Source organism: Podarcis pityusensis (assembly GCF_964106645.2).
Source record: "Podarcis pityusensis genome assembly, chromosome: 4".
Taxonomy (NCBI): Eukaryota; Metazoa; Chordata; class Lepidosauria; order Squamata; family Lacertidae; genus Podarcis; species Podarcis pityusensis.
In genome coordinates this window covers 16,468,864-16,482,206 of record NC_138027.1, presented here as the reverse complement: position 1 = coordinate 16,482,206, position 13,343 = coordinate 16,468,864, and the positions used below count along the sequence as shown (strand labels likewise).

At 45.3% G+C, this 13,343-nt stretch overlaps 1 protein-coding gene across 4 annotated transcripts in view; it reads left to right on the top strand.

Annotated features, from left to right (window-relative positions):
• Positions 1 to 13,343, top strand: part of SLC36A4 (solute carrier family 36 member 4) — a 112,477-nt gene that overhangs the window by 69,385 nt on the left and 29,749 nt on the right. The window lies entirely within an intron of this gene.

The window sequence follows — 13,343 nt, the reverse complement described above, 5'->3', positions numbered from 1 at the left end:
CAAATTGTCAGTCATCTCAAAAAAGGTTTTTGGTAGTCTGCCGTCCTTAGTAACTACCTGTCTCTGTGCCTTGTCCATATTTGTAGATACCACTCCATTCATATCTCCCATCATGATCACATTGTAATCCAAATAGTCCATCAGAGTCTCATGCAACTTTTTAAAAAAATCTGATTTCCCCTCGTTTGGTGCATAAACTCCTACTATCAAAAATTTCTCTCCTTGTAGTTGAATTTCAATTGCCACAAATCTTCCTTGGTCATCTTTAAATATAAATTTTGGTGATAGGCTCTCCTTTGCATAGATCACTACTCCCCTTTTTTTGACTTTGTCCGATGGGCAGCAGCTGAAGAAGGAGCAAAAAGGGTTTTCTTGTGTGTGTGTGTGTGTGTGTTTCTTTGTGGCTGATCAGCTGCTCTCCCTGTGCAAAGGTCAGAGGGGGCAGGGTTTCTGTTGAGGCAGGTGATTAGTTTGACCCATCTTTTAGATTTAGGGGAGCTAGTCTCAAACGTTTGTTGGGGGAGACCTAAGATTTTTTGTGGGGGGAGTTATTTTTCCTGTCTTCACGCTTTTTATGATGGAGGACCGCTGTAGCCACCCCCAATGACACGTTCTCAAGATGGAGGGGGAGGGAACAGCTGCAGTCGCCTGCGGTTCCTGCGCAATGTTTGCCATCTTGCCAAAGGTTGCAGGCAGCTTTACCTGCAGCAATTGCATGTTGATTGCCCTCTTAAAAGACAAAGTCCAGCAACTGGAGGAACGTGTAGCAGCGCTCCAAAGAATTAGAGAGCTGGAGCTCTTCTTGGAAGCAACAGAGCACACCGTCTCCACCAAGGAGGAGACAGGGGACTCCCCTGAGAAGGACGCTAGTTCACCAACACAGGAGCCAGATATATGGAGAAACGTGACTCAAAGAAGTAGGAGGCCCAGGGTTCGCTCTGATTGTTTAGAAATACACAATCGCTTTGAGGTCCTCTCCCCTAGCATGGAAGACGAAGAGCAGACTCCATTTGAGGATCTTTCCCTCATTGCAGTCGATCAGGTATATGAAGACGAGCAGCAAAGTCAGTCCTCAGGGAATGTGCAGGCGACCTTGGAGCGGACAGCTCACGAAAGAACCCCGACCAAACCTAAGAGGAGGCGTGTAGTGGTGATAGGGGATTCCCTACTGAGGGGAACAGAAGCAGTGATCTGTGGGCCTGACAAGATGTCTTGGGAAGTGTGCTGTCTCCCCGGGGCTAAGATCCAAGATGTAACTGAACGACTGCAAGGAATCATAAAACCCACTGACAACTACCCCTTCCTCTTGGTTCATGTAGGAACCAATGACACTGCAAGCAATAGCCTCCAGAAGATCAAAAGAGACTACGAGGCTCTGGGCAGGATATTGAAGCAATTAAATGCACAAATTGTGATCTCATCTGTCCTCCCAGTTGAACGACGTGGCCCAGGGAGAGAGGGGGAAATAGTGGAAGTGAACAGCTGGCTTCGCAAATGGTGTAAACAGGAACGGTTTGGATTCTTACATCACGGACTGCAGTTTCTTGAAGATGGACTTCTGGCAAGCGATGGGCTGCACCTCACAACGGTTGGGAGAAATGTTTTTGCCAAAAATCTCAGAAACCTCATCAGGAGGGCTTTAAACTGACTACTGTGGGGGAGGGAGACAGTGCTCCTGAAGGTAGGAGTCTATCAATTGATGAAGATGATCATCCAAATGTCATAGACCAAATGGAGCAAACAGCGCGCAGACCTAGTGGTGGGAGGAAAAAATCCTTAAATAAGAGTCACGGGGGAATGATTAATGGACTTCAATGTCTGTACACTAATGCGCAAAGCATGGGAAATAAACAAGATGAGCTTGAGCTCTTGGTACAGCAAACTAAATATGACATAATAGGCATCACTGAAACCTGGTGGGATAAGTCCCACGATTGGAATGTAATAATGGGGGGATACAATCTATTTCAGAGAAACAGACCAGACAAGAAAGGAGGAGGAGTGGCGTTATATGTCAGGGATGTGTATACCTGTGAAGAGATCCAAGATTTAGAACCTCAAAGCCAAAGTGAGAGCATTTGGGTCAAAATTAAGGGAGAGAAGAATAACAGTGACCTCATTGTGGGAGTTTACTATAGATCCCCAAGCCAAACGGAGGACATAGATGATGCCTTCCTGGAACAGATGGCCAAGCATGCAAAAGGAAGGGAGATAGTAGTAATGGGGGACTTCAATTACCCGGATATTTGTTGGATGTCAAACTCAGCCAAGAGCATAAGGTCAAACAGATTCCTCACTGGCCTTGCAGACAACTTCATTGTCCAGAAAGTGGGAGAAGCAACAAGAGGAACAGCCATTTTAGATCTGGTCCTAACCAATGTTGATGACCTGGTTAGTGGGGTAGAAGTGGAAGGATCATTAGGCGCCAGTGATCATGCTCTTCTGAAGTTTACTATACAGCGGAAAGGAGCAGCCAAGCATACTAGGACTCAATTTCTTGACTTTAAGAAAGCTGACTTCATAAAACTTAGGGAAGTGCTGGGTGAGATCCCATGGACAGTAATACTAAAAGGAAAGGGAGTTCATGATGGCTGGGAGTTTGTTAAGAGGGAGATAGTAAAAGCACAATGTCAGGCAATACCAATGAGACAGAAACATGGAAGGTGCCTAAAGAAGCCAGGGTGGCTATCTAAAGAACTTTTAACTGAGTTAAGATTAAAAAAGGATGTGTACAAAAAATGGAAAAGGGGGGAAACCACCAAAGAGGAATTCAAACAAATAGCCAGCACGTGTAGACACAAAGTCAGAAAAGCTAAAGCACAGAATGAACTCAGGCTTGCTAGAGAGGTTAAAAGCAACAAAAAAGGCTTTTATGGGTATGTCTGTAGCAAAAGGAAGAACAAAGAAACAGTGGGGTCACTCAGAGGAGAAGATGGTGAAATGCAAACAGGGGACACAGAAAGAGCTGAACTCCTCAATGCCTTCTTTGCCTCAGTCTTCTCCGATAAAGAAAACAATGCCCGACCTGAAGAATTTGGAGCAAATGATTCAGCAAAGGAAACACAGCCCAGAATAACTAAGGAGATAGTACAAGAATACTTGGCTAGTTTAGATGTATTCAAGTCTCCAGGGCCAGATGAACTGCATCCAAGAGTATTAAAAGAACTGGCAGATGTGATCTCAGAACCACTGGCAGTCATCTTTGAGAATTCATGGAGAACAGGCGAAGTCCTGGCAGACTGGAGGAGGGCAAATGTTGTCCCTATTTTCAAAAAGGGGAAAAGAGAGGACCCAAATAATTACCGCCCAGTCAGTCTGACATCAATACCAGGGAAGATTCTGGAGCAGATCATTAAGCAAACAGTCTGTGAGCACCTAGAAAGGAATGCTGTGATCACCAATAGTCAGCATGGATTTCTGAAAAATAAGTCATGTCAGACTAACCTGATCTCGTTTTTTGACAGAATTACAAGCCTGGTAGATGAAGGGAACGCAGTGGATGTAGCCTACCTTGATTTCAGCAAGGCATTTGACAAGGTGCCTCATGATATTCTTGTAAAGAAGCTGGTAAAATGTGGTCTTGACTATGCTACCACTCAGTGGATTTGTAACTGGCTGACTGACCGAACCCAAAGGGTGCTCATCAATGGTTCCTCTTCATCCTGGAGAGGGGTGACTAGTGGGGTGCCACAGGGTTCTGTCTTGGGCCCGGTCTTATTCAACATCTTTATCAACGACTTGGATGATGGACTCAAGGGCATCCTGATCAAATTTGCAGATGACACCTAATTGGGAGGGGTGGCTAACACCCCAGAGGACAGGATCACACTTCAAAACGACCTTGACAGATCAGAGTACTGGGCCAAAACAAACAAGATGAATTTTAACAGGGAGAAATGTAAAGTATTGCACTTGGGCAAAAAAAATGAGAGGCACAAATACAAGATGGGTGACACCTGGCTTGAGAGCAGTACATGTGAAAAGGATCTAGGAGTCTTGGTTGACCACAAACTTGACATGAGCCAACAGTGTGACGCGGCAGCTAAAAAAGCCAATGCAATTCTGGGCTGCATCAATAGGAGTATAGCATCTAGATCAAGGGAAGTAATAGTGCCACTGTATTCTGCTCTGGTCAGACCTCACCTGGAGTACTGTGTCCAGTTCTGGGCACCACAGTTCAAGAAGGACATTGACAAACTGGAACGTGTCCAGAGGAGGGCAACCAAAATGGTCAAAGGCCTGGAAACGATGCCTTATGAGGAACGGCTAAGAGAGCTGGGCATGTTTAGCCTGGAGAAGAGGAGGTTAAGGGGTGATATGATAGCCATGTTCAAATATATAAAAGGATGTCACATAGAGGAGGGAGAAAGGTTGTTTTCTGCTGCTCCAGAGAAGCGGACACGGAGCAATGGATCCAAACTACAAGAAAGAAGATTCCACCTAAACATTAGGAAGAACTTCCTGACAGTAAGAGCTGTTCGACAGTGGAATTTGCTGCCAAGGAGTGTGGTGGAGTCTCCTTCTTTGGAGGTCTTTAAGCAGAGGCTTGACAACCATATGTCAGGAGTGCTCTGATAGTGTTTCCTGCTTGGCAGGGGGTTGGACTCGATGGCCCTTGTGGTCTCTTCCAACTCTATGATTCTATGATTCTATGATTCTATGAAATAAACTCTTGGCCCAGTCTTTTATTAATCAATACTTTTCTGTGTAGCCTTATCACGTGTGTTTCCTGTAGACAAATCTGGTCCAATTGTTCCTTTTTTAATAAATGAAAGACTCTTTTCCTTTTTTGAGGGGAGTTAAGTCCATTAGTATTCCAGCTTAATAGTTGCAGAGCCATGATGTAGTTACTCTGATTTTCCTCCAACTGCACCAAGTGTTTGTCCTTGTTCTGTTGGTGGTATTATTGTCACTTTCTCTGGGCAGTCCAATCCAAAGGGTAATCTTGCTATGTCTAATATTCCTCTTTTTGATAATCCTCTGTCCAATGCTTTTTGTCTGTCTGTCGGTTCTCTGTCCAATGCTCTTGGCTCTTCTCCAGATTCTTTCTGCAAATCTTCTCTGTGATCTTTCAAAAAAATTTCTTTGTCATCCACTGATCTTATTTTTATCTTTCTTCCTTTAAAGCTAAAAGATAGGCCTTGGGGAAATTCCCACCAAAAAATAATTCTGTTCCTTCTCAACAGGGCAACCAAGTCTCCGTAATTGGACCTAAGGTCCAAAAGATGTTTCGGAATATCTTTAAATATTTCCACTCTTGACTGATGTATTTCCAAGGTCTTCTGAAAGTGCAGGCTCAAAATTTTGTCTCTCTCCTCTTTTGTTCGGAGGGTAATCAGACAGTCTCTCACCCTGTTCTTCTTCCCCCCTCTTCCAAGCCTAAAAGCACTCACTATCTTAAATTCTTCTTTCTCCAAATCCAAATCCCAGAAGTCTGCAAATTCCTGCATAAGAAAGTCTGTCAGACTGTCCTTCTCTAATTCAGGCACAGCCCTGATCCTCAAGTTCATTTGTTTCTCCTTAAGTTCATTCATAGAAAGCGTCGACCTGTGATCCTCAAGTTGCCTCTGTATGACTGGTATCTTCTCCTCTACGGCAGCTGCTTTTTCCTTAGCTTCTTCAGCGGTCTGTCGGGTCAAAGTAGATTCCTGTAGCAGTTTCTCAATAGTTTCTGTATTAGTATTCACCTTTTGTCCCAAATTGTTAATGCTTATAGTGTTTTGATCAATTTTAGTTGATGCTTCAACCACTTGTTTACTTAATTTTTCCAGTGATTTGTTTATTTTACCTAATGCAAGTGCTAAAACTTCTTCAGATGACATACCTTTTGACTTAGATTGTATAGATGCAGCTGCAGATGAGGCAGAAGGGCCAGATGTTGATGCTCTTCTCTGCCAAGATTTCCCAGACCTCGTTGTTTTGTCTTGGAGCGAATCTACTTTTTCTTTTCCATCTGCCATAACACGTTAACTGAATACCCAAGGTCAATCCCACGGCCACAATTTGTTTTGAAGTGGAAAATTCCCCTGGCCCAATTGTTGTAACAATTTCAAAAACTTCCTCTAGGGGGACACAGTAACAGTCAGTACTTGTTGCATTAAAAAGTAGCACTTTTTAAGCCCCCATTTCGCAAAAAGAAAGACAGTTTCAATTTCAGTTACTTTTCAGTTACTTCCCCTTCTTTCTAAGATCAGGAGGAGACCGCCAGAAACAATGTATCTCCCTTGCAGAGCTAACTGACAAAAAGTCCTCTATTCACAAGCAGTGCATTTCACAATGCGGCAGTCTTATTGTCCATTGGCAGCCCGTTCCCAGGTTTTGAGCAGTAGATTTTTATTTCCTTCCCTCTCTCTTGCAGGCAAGTATAGTTCAAGCCTCTCCCCCCTCTTCTCCTGCAACCAAGGGGGGAATTCACTTATTTTGATGTTGGGATTTTAGTCCTTTCCGATCAACTTTCCAAGGCTTTAGCTTACAGCTTCTTTGCTTTAGTCTATTTACAAAAAAACGGAAGGCGGACTTCCTGTTTATGCCTCCCCGCTTCGGTGCCGAATTAGACCTTTTTCCCCCTTCCTTTTTTCAATTTATCCTACTCACAGGTAGTTGCTTTTGTAGTCGAATTGTCACAGGAAAAAGTCAGCGCTCTCCGGTAACGGCTGTGCGGCTTCGCTCCGCGGAAGAAGCAGTTGACTCACAGCACCGCGCCACTCGCCCCGCTTCGCTCCGGAGCCTGTAGTCGGGTTTCCTTGCGAATTGGGGGGGGCGCAAAGATGCCCGCCGAGTCCCACGTTCACAGGCTTCACCCGCCTGTGATTTTTAAGGGGTCTCCGCTTCGCCGTAGCGGTACAGACCCGATTTCTGCAGAGCTGATCCCTCCGAGTCAGAGGGAATCCGCCATTACCGATGGCGCTAAACCCGGAAGTCCAAGAGGCATGTGAAATTAGGGTTGTTTTGGCTGAAGAGTTTCCTTCTTCCATTTGTGCTGGAACCTCGTGGTCCAGCGGGATTGACAGAAGGCTCAGGAGAGACAGAAAAGATGCACAATACAACACAAGACTTGCGCACTGGGTCCAGAGCCATAAGTGGATGACTCTTACCTTTGTATTGTAGGCCACTTCCCAGCCAATGCACACACTCTTTTCTCTATCCAAGTAAGCATGAAGCATTATAATAGTGCAAGGGCCATTCAACCCAGGCAAAAGCACTCAGGGGGGAACTAGAGTAAGCCACTGTGAGGGGTTTGGCCTGCATAGAGTCCCAAGAGCCTGATAGATTGCCTGGAGGGCACATTTGCCATGGGCTTCCCCATCTCTGGTATAGTGTTTTAGCATACCTCTCTCATCCTTCTGCACACAGAAGAAAGCAAACTACTTTGCTGGAGAATGGTTCGTGGAAATGGCATGTGTAATGTGACAAATAATAATAATAATATAATAATAATAATTTATTATTTGTACCCCACCCATCTGGCTGGGTTCCCCCAGCCACTCTGGGCGGCTGCCAACAAAGACCAAAAATACATTAAAATGTCACACATTAAAAACTTCTCCGAACAGGGCTGCCTTCAGATGTCTTCTGAATGTCAGGTAGTCGTTTATCTCTTTGACATCTGGTGGGAGGGCGTTCCACAGGGAGGGTGCCACCACTGAGAAGGCCCTCTGCCTGGTTCCCTGTAGCTTTGCTTCTCGCAGCGAGGGAACCGCCAGAAGCCCCTCGGCGTTGGACTTCAGCGTCTGGGCAGAATGATGGGGGTGGAGACGCTCCTTCAGGTATACTGGGCCGAGGCCGTTTAGAGCTTTAAAGGTCAACACCAACACTTTGAATTGTGCTCTTCACCAGGAACTCACTGGCGCTGGGATAGCTCAGTCGGTAGAGCATGAGGCTCTTAATCTCAGCGTCGTGGGTTTGAGTCCCACATGGGGCAAAAGATTCCTGCCTTTTGGGGTGGGGTGGGGGGTTGGACTAGATGACCCTAATGGTCCCTTCTGACTCCATGATTCTATGAACCCAGAACAAACCCCCTAACCTAAGCAGGGGTTCTTGATCTTTCCAGTATCTAATAAGACTTCCATATTGACTGGTCTGGTGGCATACTCCTGCAGTAATTGCCTTGGAGCATGATTCGGTCTCACGTTGGTTGTTGGGAAAGCGGCATGCAGATATTAAATCAAATCGGATCAAGCATGAAAGTGAGGCGAGAGAGGAATTAATAATTAGCACAAGGTCTGCCGTGGCAGATGACCCCTTCTTTTAAGTCAAACTGTTGTTGATCTGTGGCAAATCCGGCAGCCATGTATCTACAAGAAAGAATCCATTCCATCTTTCCTCTGCCCTGAATATTTCAAGGGTGATTGATTTGTGGTCTGAAAAAGTGTCCTTTTGCACAAGAATGTGCCATGCATAGAACCAGGAGTTTCTCGGCTCTTTTACCTGGCTGGTGAAAGGTCATATTGGACCAAATCCAAGATAATCTTCTCTGCCACTAAGCCATAAACTTCCACAATTGCAAGAGTAGGAGGCTAAGCGCCTGAAGACCACCAGAGTCCCCCAATACTCAGTTTGAAAACCCATAGCTCCAAAGCCCTTTGGACTTCAAGTTTCCTGGTGTGCTTTTCTTGCTTGGTGCTATAAATCTCTCAGAATTGTAGATTATGTTCCGCACCGTTGAGGACGAAGAAGTCACTGTGACTCTCAGCTGTATTAAGGGCAGTTTTAATTATTCGACATTCAACTTAACCACCATTTGATTACACAGTATTTATCTCTTGAGCCTGCTTTTTAATGCCGTCTCTCGCCAGACATTCCGCTGTGTGAAATAGCAGAAATTTACAATGTAATTGCATGGTTTTGTTTTCTCCAGCGCAAATTCCTATCCTTTAATGGCAGTTCAGCAATGCCGAACTCCACACTCATTTTCCCCTATTGTACACTTTCTTTCTGCTTCTTTTGGCAGGTTATCCTTGGGAAAAGGGTGGTTGGTGTTTTTTTTAAAGGAGTCTTGATTCAAACCTCAATTGGAATCTATGCAAGATTCTACGGAGAAGGGTCTTCTGTACCCTATAGGGATGTGCCAACAAATCTAGTTGTCTCAGCTGTTGCACCTCCTATAAACCTCTAGTCTCTTGAGTTTAAACCTGGGGTGGCATATAGGTACTGTGCAGAGAACCAAACTGTGACTTTTGAGTTACTGGTCTACAGCCTTTAGTCATTAATGGGCAGATCAATTTATGATTCAGATTCACCGTGCTGGAGGGGATTTGGATGGGGTGAAAGTGTCATTGAAATTCTACTCGTTATTGATCCAGAGCAGAACACTGATGTATAGTTAGCAGAGTAACAATTCAAAGTGTTGGTGCTGACCTTTAAAGCCCTAAACGGCCTTGGTTCTGTATACCTGTATACCTCGGTTCTCTACCCCCATTGTTCAGCCCCGGAAACTTAGATCCAGCGCCAAGGGCCTTCTGGCAGTTCCCTCATTGCGAGAAGTGAGGTTACAGGGAACCAGGCAGAGGGCCTTCTCGGTGGTGGTGCCCGCCCTGTGGAACACCCTCCCTTCAGATGTGAAGGAAATAAGCAGCTATCCTATCTTTAAAAGACATCTGAAGGCAGCCCTGTTTAGGGAAGTTTTTAATATTTAATGCTGTATTGTTTTTAACACTTGATTGGGAGCCGCCCAGAGTGGCTGGGGAGACTCAGCCAGATGGGCGGGGTATAAATAAATAAATAAATAAATAAATAATAGTGATGATAATAATTAGTAACAACTTAAACACGTTGCAGGATTCCCCAAAAATAGACCAGAGGCAATTGTATTTCATCCGGTAGAGCTTTACTGCTGCTGAAGGCAAATGAGCATAATGGTCACAAAGCCAATACATTCAGGGTTGGCACTGTCCATAAGAAATCCAGTTGCAGCAGACTTAGCTCAAACTTACGATGCAGTGGTACCTTGGTTTAAGAACAGCTTAGTTTATGAACAACTTGGATTAAGAATGCTGCAAACCCGGAAGTAGGTGTTTTGGTTTGTGAACTTTGCCCTGGAAGCAGAACATGTTCCACTTCCTGTTGAGTGTGTTCCATTTGTAAATTGAGTCTCCCACTGCTATGGGAAAGCACACTTTGGTTTTAGAATGCTTTGGTTTAAGAACGGACTTCTGGAATGGATTATGTTCATAAACCAAGGTACCGCTGTAACTTAAAATAAGTCTAAACCTTAACATTAAGCAGACTATGTACAGAACACCATACCAGAATGAAAAGAGACAGAAAGAGAAAATGAAACCCAGGCTCCTTCTGGCCTTACTATTACAGTGGTACCTCGGGTTACATACGCTTCGGGTTACATACGTTTCAGGTTACAGACTCCGCTAACCCAGAAATAGTACCTCGGGTTAAGAACTTTGCTTCAGGATGAGAACAGAAATCGTGCTCCGGCAGCGCAGCGGCAGCAGGAGGCCCCATTAGCTAAAGTGGTACCTCAGGTTAAGAACAGTTTCAGGTTAAGAACGGACCTCCGGAACGAATTAAGTACTTAACCTGAGGTACCACTGTATTGTCAGCATGACCTTGACTGAAAGAACCAGTTTAAACCAGCTGCATTCAGCTTCTCTGAAGGAATAACCCAAACATCATGAGCCTTCAGCTTGTTTCTTTCACGCAGAGGAGCTTCCAGAACCCTCTTGAATTTAATTAGAGTAGGAAAGATCTCTGCACATCAGGTCAATACTTTCTGCACCAAGAAACTAAACTGACAGGAGGTGCCCTGGCTGGTTCTGCTGGCTTTTGCTGTCATTGGAGATCCACCGCTGCTTGTGAGCAGCCCAGTGCACCTGCCCAAAGCAGCAGGTGAGTGGAAACTACCACTGGCAGAGATTTTGGGGGTGCAGCTGTCCTGACACACAATCCTCTGGGTCCTGAGCCAGACAATCTGGGCTTCTTTATTGCACCAGCCTTGGAGCTGGCTCAGCAAAGGGGCATTTTCCTATAGACACCCGCCCCCACTTCATCTTACAAGAAAGGAGATTCCGACTAAGCATTCGGGGGGAAACTTTCTGACAGTAAGAGCTGTTCAGCGGTGGAACAGATTCCCAAGAGAGGTGGTGGACTCTCCTTCCTTGCAGGTTTATAAGCAGAGGTTGGATGGCCCCCTGTCATGGATGCTTTAGCTGAGATTCCTGCATTGCATGGGTTGGGCTGGCTGACCCTTGGGGTCCCTTCCAGCTTATTCATATTCAAATTCAAATTTTTATTTATACCCCGCCCTTCCCGGTTCAGAAAACGAGGCTCAGGGTGGCTAACAACAAATTTAAAACACTTAATTGATGCAACGAAAAACAGCATAAAATGCAGTTTAAAACGTGAATAGCAATAAATTCAGAATTCAAAAATCAATTTAGGGGAAAAATCCATTCAATAAACATTAGATGATCACCAGGGCTAGTTGGCTAAATTAGTCCTATTTGGGCCAGCGAGGAGACCAAGGGAGAATTAACTGTGGAATCCCAGAGCGGGTAATCTTCATAAAAAGGGGGAAAGGAGGGAAGGAAGGGGGAAAAAAGATCAGGCCAAGTTCAAATTGAAAGCCAGGTGGAATACCTCTGTCTTACAGGCCCTGTGGAAGGCGGTTAAATCATGCAGGGCCCTGGTCTCATGGGACAGAGCATTCCACCAGGTCGGAGCCATCACTGAAAAGACCCTGGCCCTGGTGGAGGATAATCTGACTTCCTTAGGGCCCGGGACCTCTAAACTATGATTATTCATGGACCTTAAGGTCCTCTGCGGGGCGTACCAGGAGAGGCGGTCTCTGGCCAGCACAATTGGCAGGGTGGTGGATGCTACAGTGGCAATGCCACTCCACCTAGACCTCCTGCTGCAGGCCAGTGGTTAGGATGGCAGCCTAAGGTGCCATGAGTGTTTTTAAAAAGTTGTCAGTTAAACACACAAGAGCCGAGATGCCTCCACGCCCAGCTTGGTTTTTCTCTTCAATTTCTTAAGTGCCTTTCTCATGGAATGCCGGCTGCCGCAGAAAAGCTAGCTAGCTCGACTTTACGATACGCTCCCTCTAACATTTCATGCAATAGATGCACATGTAGGAATAATGCTTTTGTCTTTTGGGAGCGTTAGCGATTGCGAGCACACTGCTTCGGGCGGCTTATCCCAGGACTTAATTTGGATTTGGATCCCTCCTCCCATGTTTATATTAGCCTTGCAGGAGAGAGAAGTCGACCTGCGTAGAAGCTGTTTAAAGAAGATAATGTATTAGGCCAAAGCTTGAAGATACCTTAAGGGTTGTCCCTATTCTCTTGGCAGTTCTTTCAGCTGTTCCCCTGTCTTCCTTCTCCCTGCACTTCTTTCAGAATGCTTTTGACAGCCTCCAATACCATATTTTGATTCTTTTAAAAAATGTATTCAACTTGCGATTTGGCTGGTTGTGATTTGGGCATTTCTGATAGGGGTGCGCTTAATAGCTGATGCGGAAAAGTTGCAGTGGAACTTTTAACACTTAAAAAAGAAGTTTTCAGCAGTGTGTGAAGCGTATTTGGAAAGCTGAGTGACCAACAGTTCAGTTAAATTCACTGAAGTCTTAGCAAGGAGTCTGCAAATGCACTTGTCAGTTGACCACTGGCCCTTACTACCAAGATGCTCAGTTCCGGACGTGTGAGAGGAGCCACGAGGTCTTTCTTGAAGTTTATAAGAAACCTCGCAGAGTCTCAAGAACTGGCGAGACATCTTGTTGGTTTTAAAGCGTTCCTCAGCTGAAAACGTGGCTGAAGATCAGCACATAACATGACAGCCCTTGCCCATAGGCTAAAAGCCACAATACAGAAGGAAAAAGGGGATGAGGAGGAAAGAAGAAAATGAGTTAAGCTCAGACACCGTTTCTTCAAAGTTAAACATAATGGCAAGCTAGAATGAAAATTGGGTAGGGAGAGGAGAAGAAGAAGAAGAGTTTGGATTTGATATCCCGCTTTATCACTACCCTAGGGAGTCTCAAAGCGGCTAACAATCTCCTTTCCTTCCTCCCCCACAACAAACACTCTGTGAGGTGAGTGGGGCTGAGAGACTTCAGAGAAGTGTGACTAGCCCAAGGTCACCCAGCAGCTGCATGTGGAGGAGCGGGGAAGCGAACCCGGTTCACCAGATTACGAGTCTACCGCTCTTAACCACTACACCACACTGGAGACAAACAAAACTGGTGTCTCTCAGCAGAGCGGATGGAGTGTACGTAACTGCTGTACTGTATTAATCTATGGTTTGGCTTAGTATGGGGCCATGGTTTAGCATTCTCCAGATTAACCACAAGCTGTAACCAAGGTTTGTCCAAGGTTTGGGGTAAGCTGAACCAG